Source organism: Benincasa hispida, unplaced genomic scaffold (genome assembly GCF_009727055.1).
Source record: "Benincasa hispida cultivar B227 unplaced genomic scaffold, ASM972705v1 Contig1182, whole genome shotgun sequence".
Lineage (NCBI taxonomy): Eukaryota > Viridiplantae > Streptophyta > Magnoliopsida > Cucurbitales > Cucurbitaceae > Benincasa > Benincasa hispida.
In genome coordinates, this window is record NW_024063731.1 from 122,541 (window position 1) to 131,410 (window position 8,870).

The 8,870-nt window shown below is 33.8% G+C and overlaps 1 long non-coding RNA gene across 4 annotated transcripts; it reads right to left on the minus strand.

Annotated features, from left to right (window-relative positions):
* Nucleotides 1-763: 763 nt before the first annotated feature.
* Nucleotides 764-5,821, minus strand: LOC120068834. 4 transcript variants are annotated; one of them, XR_005479370.1, is made up of 6 exons: nucleotides 5,541-5,821; nucleotides 5,095-5,287; nucleotides 4,094-4,961; nucleotides 3,855-4,015; nucleotides 3,116-3,300; nucleotides 764-1,284 (listed from the first exon to the last, which is right to left on the minus strand). It is a non-coding gene; the product is annotated as an uncharacterized LOC120068834 (long non-coding RNA). The 4 variants fall into 4 exon arrangements; XR_005479371.1 differs by having other exon boundaries at nucleotides 3,855-4,031; XR_005479368.1 differs by having other exon boundaries at nucleotides 3,855-4,961.
* Between the last annotated feature and the right edge of the window lie 3,049 nt (nucleotides 5,822-8,870).

An 8,870-nucleotide genomic window follows, 5' to 3' on the forward strand; every position in this document is an offset into this window, starting at 1 on the left:
GTGTCACTCCCAAAAGGCGAATAATTAAATACTATTTATAAACTCCAATCTTTACTACCCATTCTATAACGTAGTATAAGTGGCAAGACCAGATCGCGTCCACTAGGAATTTGAGAATTTTAGGTAATAATTGAATTCTCCATCGGAGGGTTTGGATGTGATTGCGAGAAATTTAAATAGCATGAATTTAAATATGTAATTTAAAAGAAAATTAAATTCAATTACAGGAACCTAGATTAGGGAATTTGGATTTCGCTCGTGTTCTTAGTTGTTCATCGAACTCTAAGAAATAACTACATACAAAATTTAATTCTTGGTTTGTTAGCATGGGAAACCATAACTATCACTTTAGTGCACTAATTATTTAGCTAATTAGTTTAGGTGTTCAATTAACTGGTTTTGATAGTGGCTTAATTAATCAACACACATCAAGTGTCGGGAAATAAACTAAATCAATAGCAATTTGGATAATCTAAATTACCAATTAATTAGATTCTTGAAAGATGACTTTGAATGCTACAAAAGAAATTGCCTAGGGAAATTTTGAACTTAATTATAATCAAGCCATAAATTCAAGCCCTAATTGAGATTAACATGAATAGCCATATCCATCTCTAGCAAAGCAAAGAAAATATTATCATTAATCAAGCCAAAAATAAATTACAAGCATCGAACATTAAATTGTCTCAAGAATCAATAAAATCCAGCATAAATTCAGAATAAACAACTCTCTCAACAAAAAAACATGAGTTTAATCCTATGCCTAAGCTAGAAATCAATTACCGTAGCCACTCATAATGTGCTAAACTGAGCCACAATATGCAAAATTAATGAAAGGTATAAGGGTAAATGTTGGGAGGTGAGGAATATAGAGTAAATTTGTGTGGAGGCTTCTAAAATTAAGATGGATCAATCTAATTTGGCTCAAAATGCTTATACAAAAGTAGTCGAGTGCCGTTGCGGTTAGGGAGAGCGCAACTACACTCTAGGCCATATCGTAGTACCTACTTCAAGAGCTACTACACTCGGGCCAGTGCACTCAAGCGCATGCATGCCCTGTCATGCTCATCAATATCCGGAGCGCCACGACACTCCAAGTAGTGTCGCAATGCTTCCTGATTTTCATACTACTGTGTTCGAGCGTTGAGCACAACGCATAGCAAGCGCGACTGCACTAAGCCAAGGGGCAGACTCGGTCATTATTCTTCTTCTTCTCATGGTTGATGTTTCCAGGCTCTGTTTAGACTCATTTTTGTCCATATTGTCTCTTAGTTGCTCAATTATCTACAAAATAGCATAATAAACATGTAAAATCTCATAACGAACTTGAATTAAGCTAAGGAAATTAGCACTTTTAGAGTGCTAACACCATCCAAACAACCAGCCCTCACATGTAGGAATCCATAATTCATTCAAGATTGAGATCAATTTATTTATTCTCATCCTATGAAATATTAATCCGTTTAGTCAGTGATGTATCAAAGAAAGATTAATTATTTTGTGGTCTTGTGTTATACAAACTATTTATACAAGATATTTCCATTTGCATGCCCATACATAAAAATACTAATCCAATCACATTTTAGCAAACAATAATGAACCCTAATATCATTTGTTTTGTAATGATACTTCGGTGATTTATAATAAGTGCCACCGTAGGGTAGTCAATGAATCTCACGTTGTTAACTAACGATGGAGACTGTGGGATGTGTTGACACACATCCTTCAACAACTTACTATAAATACTTTCACTAATTCACCTTGATGTTGACACATGCAAACACCTTTCTTTAGAGGACGCAACTATGGACGCCTCGAGACCAAGCATGAATCTCATTATGTGAATTACTCGAGAACGTAAAAGAATAGACATATCATATCTATCATTTTTCCCACTAAGTATTTTAACATTCAGGGGTTTTTACTCAAGTAAATCTAGTTAAATAATTTATCTAAGTGTTGTTAAATTTGCCCAAAATAAAATTTATATTGGATAGTTTAACAATAAGGTTTAGTTTATTAAACACATTAATAAATTTACTACTTTATTGTATGCTTAATAAACTATTGACTAATTAACATCCCGGTCGGCTCCCAGATAAGGTTGTTCCCTTATGGTCAGCTTAACTACCTCAATTATAGACAGAACATTCATAGCCAAGGTTTAGACAAAATTTTATTATTAATATTTTTATTTTTTTTATTATAATCCTATTAAAACAAATAAAAGACAATGTATTTCTAATCTCATTAGGATTTCATAACGCAAAATTTTAATTAGCAAATATTAAACACATTAAAAATCAATTAAAACCTTACGTTAGCATGCAACTCTTTATTATAAGTTTTAATTTCTACAAGATTAAACATATACCTTTTATATTTTAATGAAATTAAAAGTTATAACATGCACCCAATAACATTATGAATATAACATATTCTTACTATGTTAATGTCATGCTTCAATCTATATTCCTTTTGATTAAAATAACATAACAATTATATTATCGCTGATGAAAGTTATCCACATGCTACCATATAATATAACAACTATATTCTAATATGATGTATGAACATGCTTAATTAATCATGCATTCATATAATATAACATTTATATTAAGACATGATGCATGAATGTGTTTCTACGATTTTAAACTATATGACATATATTATGTAACATATAATAAAACATTAATTTATCCATATATCTTATGCATAACTAAACAGCAGAAATAGACCGAATTTTGGCATCTTAATAAAAATTGATTAAATTAATATAATCTAAATTATATCAATTGAATTCATACAATTAAAATTACATAAAAAATGAAAGAATATATTCATTTTAATTAAAATAATATAACAATTATATTATCACTAATGAAAGTCATCTACATGCTATCATACAATATAACAATTAATTAATCATGCATTCATATAAATAAAATTAATATTAAGATATGATGCATGAATATGTTTACCCTAGGTGAGATTTTAAACTATATGACATACATTATGTAACAACTATAAATAAAATCATTCTCGGGCCGTTGAGAGGGAGAGACCCTATTATTCAGGACCCAGATTCAGAACAGGGAACAATTCATCTACTTACCCTAAAGTTGGAGTGAATTCCATCTTGTGTAATTATGTTCCCAGCTCTTCACTCTGTCCATTCCCCAAAATAGTATGTTTATTGAGTTGATGACTCGGGCCACTTCTACCCATACAGAGGACAAACTCTCAAAGGTAGGAGTCCATAACTCACTCGGGATTGAGACCAAGTTTCATATTGTCATCCTATGACATATTAATATCTTCAGTCAAGAGTATTACAAAGAGCAACTAATTATTTTTGGTTCGGTCTTATACAAACTCTTTGTATAGGATATCTCCACTTGCATGTCCATATATGAACGAATTGAATCAAATCGTTTGTAACACTTACAACATTTGTAACACTTACAAAGTGGGTCATATCCATAGTGTTACGAGGATAAGATACCCAACCTTATCCATATACTATAGACCTTTTAAGTTATTACTTGAACATGATCCACCATCATGTTAACCACATACTATTCAAGTTACATTGAATAACTTTGGATCTTAATTTATTGAATTGAGTTACACAAGTCTAAATCTAAAAATAAAATAACCCATTATTTTATTAAATACATAAATTTTATTTATACATTACAAACCACAAGATTTAGGGTATAAACCCAAATGCAAGACATGTGACTAAAGTTCAGAGTACGCAGATGTATGCATTATATTTATAGCTATTCCTACATCTAGCATGGTATGTTCAAATTTCATCTTACATATCAGACAAGGTAAGGAAAACATACCTAGATCATCACATTTGGTTACCAGGTTACTTGGACGGATGATTAAAGTCTTTCATCCTTTTGGCTTGTCTTCAACCTTCACCCCACGTTCACTTGCCATTTGTTGTTGGGTTTTTGTCTTTCTCTAAAGACACAACCGAAAACACTTTCTCCGGACCTCCCTGAACAATAGTCAACCTGCTGGAAAAATGATCACGAGAAATGTAAGCATTCAAATTAAAAGGTGGATCGAAACTTACCCACATCTTCTAGTTTGTCTTTTAGACTTTTCCTCAACATCTTCTTGTTTGAACTCTACTGGCTCATTCACTAGTTCAGAAATAGGAGGGTAGGAAACCTCATTATAGCTCACTACCATTATCTCACTGACATTACGCATGTTACGCTGGAAAGGAAGCTTCCTGTATTGAGTATCCAATCTATTATTGGCGCTGGCTAACTTGGAGATCTAAGTGGCCATACTCTGCATGTGGATGGTAGTTGTTTGTTGGAACGTCTCTTGGTTGTACTTAAGCTTCAAGGTCGAATCTGCCAAGCTTTGAACCACGTTCTCCAGGGGTACTCCTGAGCTTCTTGCTAGTTTCCACCATAGTTTGGCTCCTGGCTTGTGCCTTTGCCAAACAAGCCTGTTTAACCAATGTAGTTAGTTCAACAATTTCAGGTTTGAGCTCAATTACCTCTTAAGAAACAGGTTGATTGATGCGGTTTCTTCTTCCACACTGTTGCGCATCCTCTGCCATCAAGGTAAATCATCTCTTTAGCCTCCGTAGGAGTCTTGTTCCCCATAGCTTCGTTGGCAACTGCATCAATGTTAATCTTGTCCTACTATAACGACCCCTCATAGTAGTACTAAATGAGAAATTGATATGAGATCTGGTGGTGAGAAAACCCAACATAGAGGTGCTTGAAACTCTCCTCCTACTTGTACAGCCACTCTTCCAGACACTGAAGGATGCTGTAAATCTCCTTTCTGACCCTTGTGGCCTATGACGCAGGGAAGAACTTATTAACGTACCTTTGTGATGCTCCCAAATGGCAAGTAGTAGAGCCCATCTTTCGCATCATCCTTCAGCGAAAAGAGGATTTCCCTCATATTTAGTTGCTCTTCTGTGACACCATGAGGATGGTGTATCATTATAAACAATGTGGAATTTCTTTAAATGCTTGTGTGTGTCCTCGCCTGGAAGGCCATAGAAAGAAGGAACTAAGTGGATTGAAAAAATCTTAAGTTCGAAAGTACCTATAGTCTTTGGACACGTGATGCAAATTGATTGTTGAGACAGGTTAGAGGGCACTAATTCCCGAGGAATACGCTCCTCTGACTACGCCATCATCTCTTCTTCTTCGTCAGATGTGCCTTTTTCACGGAGTTCTTTGTTTTGAGCTCTTCGCTCCTTCGTTTCTCGTCTGAGTCTCCTCTCTTTCTGGCTTATCTGTGCAAAACACAATAAACTTTGATCCTGGAACGACCGGGTTATACACAAAAGGAAATGCTAAAGAACGAACGAGAAACCGTAAGCCTTGTAAAAAAGAAACAACTTCAATCCATTAAGCATGGCTAATATGTTCGATAATCCCACATGAAATAGATTGAAGACCGCAAAATTACACAGAAGAATTCATCCGTAAATCTCAAAAGTTCACAAAGAAATAGAAGTAGACCTCTAACCAAAACTAGACACTTACCTATCCTCCAATCTTCACGAAATACAAGGAAATTAAGCTTGATGGTGACCTAATTCAGTAAAATAAAGAGTTTACAGTGAAGAAGAAAAAAAAAACAGAGTTGGAAATGGAAAAATGGTGTAATCCGAAACGGTAAAAATTTATATTTAAAGAATCGTGCAGCCGCTGTGATGCTAGAGGGCAGAGGACTCCCCTTATCAAAGCGCAACGCACTAGCGCTTCGCACGTTCGTCTTCTCCATCGAAGTACATAGTGTCAAGACATTGCCTCACATTCTGAAAACTAATGCTTTTGGGAAAATGCACCGGTCAAGACGCTGTTGCGCTGCTGTCCTACTCCCTCAAGGGCATTTTTGTAATTTTGGTTCTTTATCTCCCATTGATATGTTTATGCTCTGAATTGGTCCATTTTAGCCCTATTTTCCTTTTAAAGGTCGGTCATACCTTTTAGACATCCGAAAACTGTAAAAGAACAAAATAAACACATTAAAGTAAGGAATAACCCTGAATTAAACACATTTTCAATGTCGTTGCTCGTGGTTTTTCTTTTTCTAAACATTTTAATTACCAATAAATTAGTTTTTATTTATTAATTTTTTTAGAATTGCGTAACTAAAATCCAATAAACGAAAGGTTATTTAATGAAACTTGAACGGTATGTGGTTGACATACAAGTAGATCATGTTCAAGTAATAACTTAAAGATTTATAGTATATAGATAAGATTGGATGTCTTATCTTGGTACACTATAAAAAATCAGGCCTTTAGCGATTAATTATTAGCGATTATTTTAGAATAATGCAACGAAATCTGATTTTCGTCTGTAACTATGCGACAAAATGAAAAAAGTCACAAAAGTGCAACGATTAACACCCAATCATCGCTATCGTTAAGCGATAAAAAATTATTTTATCATGACTATGTTGCTTGATGGGATGAAAATTTCATTCAACGCAGGTGAGTTTCCATTTTTTTTACCCAGTCCACCGTTCATCTTAAAGAAAGGAAATATGTTGTTCATCATCGTCAGAGGAGCTTGTTCAACATTCATCCACCATTCGTCTAAAACTGGCGAACTCATTCATCGTTCGCCTACCGTTCATTTGAAACTAGGAGGTTTTTCATCATTCATTTGCCTTCATCTAAAACTAGGGAGTTTGTGTGTCATTCACCATTACACGTCTAAAAAAAGGTTGGTATTCGTCCGTTCTTTGCCTTTAATTTCTTCTCTATTTCTTAAATCTACTCAATGGGGATGGAATTTCCATGAGTTTCTTGCCCAATTTTATCTCAAAGGCTTTTATTTACAAAATTATTACTTTAGTGATTGATTATTTTAGGAGTGGAACTAATGAAATTCATGTAGCAATTGACCTTCAATAGAGAAGATGGAGAATGCAATTGAGTGGAAAATTTGATGTAGATGAATTGGAGACAAGCTTTTCTGTTGTAGTTTTTGCTAGCCTAATACATTTGGGCCCTTTATTATTTTCAGTGGGCCTGTCTTCTTTAGTACATTAATTTGGCTTCTTATTGGACTTGATATACTCTTTGTAGTCAGCCCTATTTCTCAAATTGTTTGCAAGCATTAAGAAAAAGCATGTCAAAAATTCATGAATCAAATCTAAGAATAATCAATTCAGTTCAAGCAATCCATAAAACTAGATCAAAACCCTAGAAACACAAATCAGTCACTCATGGTTACAACACAAGCATAGACCATTCACGAAGTTTCTAAACACAAAGGAACATAAAGTAAATGAGGGAAAAAGATGCAAGTTGAGTTCTTGACTCTCGTCCTCGAGTGCGAAATCACAACCCAATAAACTATTTAAGTCTTCGATCCTTTGAAGCTCCAAGATGTCGCCTCTGTTCAGAATTACTCTTCTCAAGGAGGCCTCGCCGAAATATCGATTACGCTCTCAAAATTCAACCCTAACTTGTCTCCCTAGTTCAATTCAGTGCAGCACTGCATTTATAGGCAGTACTAGCAGTGTTGCAACACTGACGTTAATTTAAACTTAACACGCCTCAGCCATTCATAGCGTCGCAACGGTGCAAGGAAACTTTGTGATGTTGACTTATTTTGTAAATGTGTCATGTCTCCAACATTGTTGGACAACATTGCAACACTCCTGTGATGCTGTCCTACCTTTAATCTTCACCTTTTTTCCACTTTTCTATCCTTGATCATTGCCCTAGGTCAAAGTTTTGACCTTCCTTTATACCCTTGGAATTTTGGCATTTAGTCCTCAAAAATTGCTTGTTATGATCCAGTTGCTTGATTTTCTACAATTGAACGTAAAAAGCATCAAAGATCTCATATAATGCATAAAACTAACTAATTTCTAAACCCATGGAATGCACTTTTAGAGTGCGTTTCAAGGAGCTGGGAATGTAATTTCACAAAATGAAATTCACTCTTTCCCATTTAGAAAAGTAGATGAGTAGTTCTCTTATGTACTAACCCTGAGACTTGAACAATATGGCCTGACCCGAACCTTTAACTTGTCCAAGAGGGACTTGGTTTATAGTTGGACCATAAATATATTTTTCATTAGAGGATCAATTATGCTTAAGGATAAAAAGGTAATTACCAGGGTCAAACAATAAATTGACACTATTATCATTACGAACAACTCGTGAAGGATCAACCTACTTATAATGGTTATATCCACGGATGCAAGATGTTCTACAATGTATAAGAGTGCAACTATGGATATATTGTGTTTTTCCCCATAGTTAATGAATGTTGATTTATCTGATTAAAGAGTTTAGTTGATTAGATTTTACATTATTGGAGCTTATAATTTGTAGGTCCATTTGGTCCCCTTACTAGCTCATAACAGTAAAATAGTACTAATAGTTTTGAAAGAATTTTAAATGTTCAAATGGATAATGGAGTTTATGTTAGTTGTATATAATACAATTAGTATATTGTATATAAATATATTAAAATTTAAAAGAAACTTATTTTAAATGAGATTCAAAATTAAACCATACAATATGAGAAGTTTATATATATCTAAATAAGATTTAAATATTATATAATAGTGAGAGATTCATATTAAAACTATTCATCATGATTCAAATATATATTTAATTAAATATGACTTATTTAACTAATAAATAAAAAATTAATTTAATTATTAATTAATTAAATAAATTAAATTAAATTAAATTCATAACTTTCCTACATTGCAATGGAGTGGAGAGGTTGTGTGAGTGGGGACCACTCACATCTAAAGGGAATTGAATCTTGGTGAAGCGTGTGATTGCCTTATTTGATTTCTTGAAAAAATTAAAAATACTAAAACTAGAAGGAAAGGTT